This window comes from Pteropus alecto, unplaced genomic scaffold (genome assembly GCF_000325575.1).
Source record: "Pteropus alecto unplaced genomic scaffold, ASM32557v1 scaffold121, whole genome shotgun sequence".
Taxonomy (NCBI): domain Eukaryota; kingdom Metazoa; phylum Chordata; class Mammalia; order Chiroptera; family Pteropodidae; genus Pteropus; species Pteropus alecto.
The window spans coordinates 7,927,559-7,935,864 of NW_006434369.1; positions in this window are offsets into that span (position 1 = coordinate 7,927,559).

Sequence of the window (8,306 nt, forward strand, 5' to 3'; positions counted from 1 at the left end):
ATGTCCTACTGCCAATTAATAAAATCGTGATTGTTTTGTTTTAGCAGCAATATCTTGGTCTGGTTATTAAACACTAGTTTTTATAGGCAGATAATTTCACAGCCACTAATATGATGAGACAGGAGCCTGGGGTTCAGCTGCCAACCTTGCCACTTTATACCATTTAACCTTGCCAAGTCTTAGTTCCCTCATTTCTAAAATAGTAACAATAATAATAATAATGATCATGGAAATAAGTATAGTACATTTGTTTACTGTATTCCAGACAAAATTCTAAAGTCTTTTCACGTTCATTGAATCTGCATCATGACCCTATGACGTAAGTACTATACTGACCTCTATTTTACAAATGAGGAAATCAAGACAGAGTTGAAATAACTTGCCCAAAAGCACCCAGTGGCTAAGTGGTGACTCCAGATTCAAACCCAAGCATTCTGACTCCCAGGAATAGAGACCTTATCCAATTGATAGCACTTGGTAAGGATCAAATGAGGTCAAATATGTGAAAATTTTTTTGTAAACTATAAAACCATACATGTGTAGGAAACAATATAGTCTACATGCCATAACTGAAATCACTAGTAATTACTGGTAATATTACTTACACCACCACCACCCAAACAAGTAAATTTCCCTTAGTATGATCCCTAGCAACCACTCCAGAGTACCAAGACAGACAAATTTACTGAGAAAGATGTAATATCCTAGCAAAGGAACATAGTCTTTTGTGTAGCTAGGGTACAGATTGTAGTAGGCATTGAAGGAATAAGATAACCTCCAGGAAATCAGCATATGCTCTCAAATGTTATACCATACCAGCCCTTCATATAAATCCCAGGGTGATTGTGAATGTTCAGAATTTTATTTGGAGGTCTTTATATAAAGGGATTGATGTTGACATGGAGACCACTGTCTAAGCCTCAGATTCATCCAAAGTTTAGGCCTTAAGTAATTCCTGACTGTTTAGTTCGATGCTCTTCTTTTTGTGATGCTATAATTAACTAGGATAGCTCACTCTTAATCAACCAAGCTGACCATCTATAAAACTACATGAAAAAATAAAACAAATTTCAACTGCTTTTCAAAAGTTCCCCGAAAAGCTGGGCTGCCAAATCCTGACCAGGCCCTTGGGAACATTCACATTCTGTTTTATTTGTGTAATAAATAAACCTTTCTTGCCTGATCAGCTTTCCATGGAAACCGCGTGTCTCCAACTCTTAAACAAATCAAGACTTCAGATCTCAAAGAGGTGGGAGGAAGAATGGGCTCACTTTGCAGGGCACACCATGCTTTTCACCTTATCTTCTTGTGTGCTAAAAACATTACACACACACACACACACACACACACACACGCAGACACACATACACGCACACACACCCCTTTCACCAGAGTAGGTAAATCCATAGGGACAGAAAGTGGATTGATAGTTGCTTAGGGCTGGGAGGTGAGGGAAATGGAGAGTGAGTGCCAAAAGGACAAAGTTTCTTTTTGGAGTGATGAAAATATTCTAAAAATCAATTATGGTGATACTTGCACAACTCTGAATAGACTGAGAACCACTGAATGGTACGCTTTAAATAGGTAAATTGTATGTTGAACTAGATTTCAATAAAGCTGGGTTTTTGGGTTTTTTATGTCTATTCTACACCTCCAATTTACAGATGAGGAACCAAAGCTAGAGCATCGTGCACTTGACTGCATGGATCATACAGCTCATTACTGGAAGCCCAGACTGGGCTCTGAGTGGGCCAACGGCTCCTTCGGCTCCGCCTCTCCATACACCACATAACTCCTGAATAGTCTCCTGGGACGATGCTTTGGTTGCTGTTAAATCCTAAATCACTTTTTATTAGGGCTCAGTGATAGCTAAATGAAATAATCCAGTCATAATCCCTATATTTAAAATCTATTATGAGAGGCAGAGCCAACTCCTGGTCAGCACAGGGAAAGAAACTGAACTCATCCATGTATGAGTTTGTCTCCCCAATGGCATGGTAGGTGCCCCCCAGACAGGGTCAGGACTCGCTCATCTCTCATCCCCAGTGGCCGGTATGGTGCTTATTGCAGCCAAGGGGACAGAGCCTTCCATCTTGACTGTAGGATCTCTTCTAGGGAATGAGTCATCATGGGGGCACTATAATAGGCAGGAAGGTCCAGAGGTTAGCCATCCAGGGAACCCAGACCATTCCACTCCACTCCACAGAAAAGTCCTCTGACAGAACCTCAGCCATTCCCTCTCCCCCGTCCCCAGCTCCAGACTGATGCAGGCTAATGTGCCTCAGAATTCCCCAATTGTGACCATCTTCCTAGACTTCCAGTATCATCTGAGAAATGCCTGTCATCTGCTTTTTCTGTCCCAGACTCAGTCCCTCTCAGACTGTTGCATCCAGGAGGTCACTAAGAGAAGGTGTGTGGGATGGTGGAAAGGCCCTAGTCTGAGAAGCAGGAGGCTGGAGCATGCTGGTTGGGCACCAAAGAATATCTCTGAGTTTTAGTTTCCTTGTCTATAAAATAAGGAGGTGAACCAGTTTGTTTTATCATACTTTTTAGACCCATAACTCTCATTCTAAAGCACTTTGGTCTTGGAACTGAGGGCAAATAGGGCCCCCAATGGCCAGTACTCATGGAACAGCAAAAATTATGGAAGAGGCTTTCCATTAAGGAATATTTGTGACTGTCATTAAAAATAATATAGATTAATAAAAAAGAGAACCTATTTTTTTTTTAAAATCTGACTCATTCTCTTAAACCCAATATTTCCCTGAATTGCCATCATTTTTTCTTATCAAAACTTCACTCCTCCAGGAAGCCGTCTGGATCAATCCCATTCTTCTCTATGTCCCTATTAACGTGCTGTGGTGTGTTAGGAGCGTGACCTCCAGAGCTAGGCTGCTTTGGTTTAGATCCTGTGTGACCTTGGGCAAATGACTTAACTTCTCAGTGCTTCAGTTTCCTCATCAGTAAAATAGAGACAATAATAGTACCTGTGTCATAGAGTCATTATGAGGGTTATATTAGTTTATAGACATAAAAGTCCAGTGCCTGGAAACAATTTTGCAAGTGTTATCTATTACCTTGAGCATGTTAGTTTCCACTTAGTGATGTACTTTGTAGTTGTTTCTAAACATCATTGGAAGGACCACCCCTAAGCGGTGTCCTTTCCCAGTGCTGAAATAGTGCTCTGTACATGGCAAAGTCTTTGATAAATGCTTACATGTTTCCCAGAGCAATGTGTTTCAAAGTGGGAGAAAGTACTTCATCTGAATTTTTATCAAGATAATCTGCCCTTATTTTAAACTCTAGGTGGGTATTGGAGAGAATAGTTGTCACCTTCTTATTTGCCTTGTATTCTGAAACCTAGTTTCATGTTTTCCCTGAAAGTGTCCTTTTACCTGTAGCCACCCTGGTACCTCGGGACTGCCCTGTACCAAGCTTCCGATTACAGGTTAAAATTAGCCACATCAACCTGTGAGGGGAGGCCAGAAGAGGCAGGAGTGAGGTGGGAGTGGATATAACAGACCTATAATGGATACAGTGGCATGGTGGAATAGAGGCAAGAGCCCCCTCGACTGTTGGCATCCACTGAGGAGGCACAGAGCCTAGGGATCCCCAGGGTCATAAAAATCCTGAATTCATGTAGTGGCATGTGTCTTTTATGTGAGGTCTGCTGCTACATTTTAGCTGCGTTGACAACTGGAATCTTCCAGGTTGTTCCTTTTGTGATTACAAACTGTCTTTGGAGTAGCACGGTGTGGGTGGATGCAGTTTATAGAATTACTTGGACCAAACAGCCTACTCCTGAAAGGAACACTTGCTTTACACCCTTCCAGTGTCATTTTTGCAAAACAACGCAATATGTCAATCTGTTTGGGGAAAGGAGAGGAGAAAGGACATCATTCAATTTAAAGACATGAAGAAATACTGGAGCATAAGTTGGCACTGAATAGAATTCAGAAGGAATTATCCGTCTTTTATGCATCCTTCCTCCTCTCTGTGGACCTTTTCCTCATTCCATGATATCTCTTCTTCTGTCAAATGCCCACTGCCTTCATGTATTCTCAGTACCCTAACCCACCAAAAATAAATACAAGACCCTTTACTTTCAGGAAAGGAGCAAATCTCACCCTTTTACAGCTTTATTATGAAGATGGGCTTTGACAACAAAGAGACCCAGGTTCCAATACTAGTTCTTCTGCTTCTAAGTTGTCTGAACTACTGTGAATTACCTCCTACATAAAATACAAGTCATAGTGCTCATCATACCTGGATATGCGCTTTCAGCAGCAAGTAACTAAAAAGCCAACTCAAGTGGGTTTAACCAATAAAGAAATGTATTGACCCACATAATCCAAAGTTCGCAGGTGGTGCAATCTAATTGAACCATGCTGTCAGGGGTCTAGGTTCTTCCTGCATCTCTGCCTTCCATCCTCAGTGTCAGCTGCATTTTAAGGTTCTTTTCACAGTCAGATTGGCTGCTAGCAGGACAGAAAGGACCATTCCCTCCACCACAAACTAATGACTGACACAAGGGAATGCTATGTGCTGATTGGCTTAGACTTGGGTTCTTAAACTAATTACTAGCAAAGTAGGGACAGGATGCCATGGTTGGTATATAGGCCAGTGGTTCTCAGACTTGAGCATGCATCACAATTACCTGAAGAACTTATTAATATACAGATCATTGGGCCTCAGTGCCAGAGTTTATGATTCAGTAGGTCTAGAGAGGAGCCTGAGAATCTGCCTTTCTAACAAGTTCTGAGGTGACACTGATGCTGCTGGACCATACTTTGAGAACTACTAGCATAGACTAATCGGGGGTACCTCTAGAGTCAATTCCCCAAATTACACAGTAAGGAAGGGGTGAGATAGATGTTGGAGAGTTAACTGTGATGTTCAAAACCTTGCAGAGTAAATGCGGAGATTGTTTCAGTAATCTATTGCTGTGCCACAAACACTTCAGAACTTAGCAGCTTAAAGCAACAATTTATTACTTTTTTTTAATGGTTCTATGGTTGACTAGGAAAATCTGGGCAATTTTTCCCTTAGGGCCTCACATACAGTTGTGGTCAGACTTTGGCTTAGGCCAGAGTCAATCAGAGGTTGCATTGAGCTGGATGTCCAAGATGGCTTCTTCTTTATTTACATGTCTAGTACCTGTTATGGGAAGGCTGGAATCACTGAGGGCTGGCCAGGCATCTCTTTCTCCACACATACAATCCATCCACATAGCTCACTTGGGTTTCCTCACAGTGTGATGGTTTCAGGAGAATTAGATATACTATATGACAATTGACTTTCCCCAGAGTGACCGTCCAAGAGACATAAAATACAAGTCATAGTGCTCATCATACCTGGCAAGGGTCATTGAGGAGCTGCCTTGGGGACCAGCTACCACAGGGATTAAAGGAGGTCATTCATGTAAAGTCCTAAGTATGAAGGTAAGTATTTACCATAAGTAAATGCTCAGGAAATGAGCATTGTCATTTTTGCTGTTCTTTTCAGGGGAGTTTGCTTATTATACTTTATCTGTTTTTAAGGAATTTAAGGCTAGAAAAGATTTTTTAGTCACTAGCCAGAAGGTGAGGCAATATTTTTTTGGAAGAGGATCTTTCTACTATCCCCAAACCATACTTACAAGTAACTATTTCCTTAACCAGGAGTAAGACTTGCACTCCCAAGTACACCCACTATTCAATGAAAATGCTCCTTTTCTATTGGCTTCCATATGGTTCCTACATTACAATGCTGGTTTTTGAAGAGAGAATTCTTTTACTCAGGCTCCTGTAGATTGGCTGATTTTACTAATAATTATGACAGCTCTTTTATTCTATATCTACTTAGGCAAAAATTAGTCCTCTAATATCCTCATTCACATTTCAGTTATGGAAAGTCTCTGTAACAACTTCCCAAGTTATTCTGTATCACTTCCACTCAGCCACCTCTACTCTGAAGACTAATACACCTTCCCAACTTAAACAACACTATGCATCACTTAGTTTCAGAATGGCCTCGTAGATAGATCGATTTTTCTTATTTCTACCAAATGCGTATATATGTATCTTAGCTTTATACTTACTGGTTTTTTTCCTTTTGCTTTAGAGTGTGAGAGTAAGTTGGGTTTTTAGTTAACTCCATGATCAAGAGAAACTTGAGGGGCTTTCAGTTTCTGTGTGTTGAGGGTGGGGGAGGAGCAGGTGCAATCTATGAGAATCCATTGGCTCAGAGGGAAAAAGCAAGGAGAGCTTAAGAACTAGAGTATTTTGTCTGTCAGATACAGTAACCATGTAGCCCTGCCAAGCTCTGATGTGTTTAGACTTGAGTTTCAAGGGAAAGATTGCACAAAAGCAAGTTCCTGGGATTTGTTCTGTGGTCTGAGTAGGCTAGGGTGTTCTCACTGGGCTGTTTCTGTGTATATAGCTGTCTGGAACCATCTGAGAACCCACTAACCACTGCGGTTTACTGTAATATATCTTCTAGTCACTCCCCGTTGCATCATTTCCCCTCCATTTTGTGCTTAAGAGAATGACTGTGTATGCGTGTTCATGTGCGTGTGTGTGCTATGTGTGTTCCAAAGTTATGTTGCCATGGAGAGTTGTTTGGAAAAGGCATCTTAAGGACCACTTCAGCTGAACTTATAAAAATGCATTTCAAAAATCAAAATTCCTCTTCTACACATAGACTTTGTCTAGAAGGACACACAAAAAAATTGGTTAACAGTAGTTGCCTCTGGGGAAGAGTACTGGGGGGGTCAGTGAACCAAGGAAGATTTACTCTTCACTGCATACAGTTTAATTTTTAATTTTTACCATGAGCATGTAATGCTTTTTAAAAATTAAACCTGGGTTTTATATGCCAAGGCTTCTCTTGGAAAACATTTGCTGGCTCATATATCCCTGTTGACTCCTGCACTCAGCTTCCCAGGAGGAAGTTGGGAACCTCTGAACAATCTTGGGCTAAATATGAAGAAGGAATCTGACTGCCTCCTCGGATACTATCCACTGCAATGGATAAAGTAGGTTGAGGGGATACTATGTCAGTCAGATTCAATAGTAATCCATAATAACTTTAAACACATTCTTCCCGACAGTATTGCAGAGAAAACGCAGCTGGTGGTGAACATAGCAGTCGTTGACTGCAGGAAACTCAGCATATACATGATAACTCAAGTTGCCTGTCAAGCCAACATGAAATAGCTCATTCAGGTTGGACAGGGAAGCTCCGTACCTGGTCACATAGAGGAATATTATCATTTTCATAATGTGTCTACACAGGTTTTGATTCCCGAAGAGATGATGGCTCAGTCTTCAGAAATCGTGGTGATCTTATCATATATTCTTATGCTCTCTTTGCTGAGCTGATGACCCACTTTCAAACCAAGAGTACAGACTACAAAGGAATGTCCCAACAGCACTTCCTTTTCCATCTTTACTATACTGCGAGTCCATTAAGATAAAAAGCGTCAACACATTGCCTCTCATTGACAATGGGTATTCATTGTAGACTAACTGGATTATACTGGACAGAGTTCTAGTCATTGGAAATCGTTAGCCAACTCAAGAGGGAGGAAAACAAAATGAAAAAGGAAAATATCGCCCATCACAAAAATAACTCTAGAATTGTGCAATCTGCCAAGATTGGTTATTTGTGTTGAATTTGCTTTCAGCCCTGTTAAATATACCACACCCTACCACTAAAGCGATTACTCCCTTCCTTGGAACAGCGTAATAATGGGAACCAGAAAAGCCTCTGTGAATTTGGCAAAGTTTAGTATAACTGTTTCTGTTAAATCTGGCAAAGGTGAGGATGGGAGAGGGAAATTTGTCTATTCATTATGCATTAATGTTATCTGTTCATTCAAGGCTACCTTTTGGGGGTAAAGCCATACTTTCCTATGAACGAGAGAATGCCTGGACATAGTATACTTGGCTGACAATATAATTTTGCTGCACAGGTTATGGTTGTATTGTTTCAATACGTGTGAAATTATCATGAAACTGCATGCAATGCTGAATATTTTCCCATGAGAAATAGTCTATTTTGCATATAGAGCTACCGAGTCCCAACGTTTCCTGCTAAGGACATTATGTTATTTCATTGAACACAATAGGGCAGATGTTTCAGAGGATTTCAGTATAGTCAGAAGAAATTTGCTGACTATCAGCTATGTGCCAGACACTGTCATACATCTTCATGTGTTGTTGATTGCCTCTCTGAGAGGCTGACATCATTGATTGTACTTTCCAAGAGAGGAAGCTAGAGTATAGGTAAGTGAGTGACGTGCACAAGAGTGCCCCCCAGTAAGT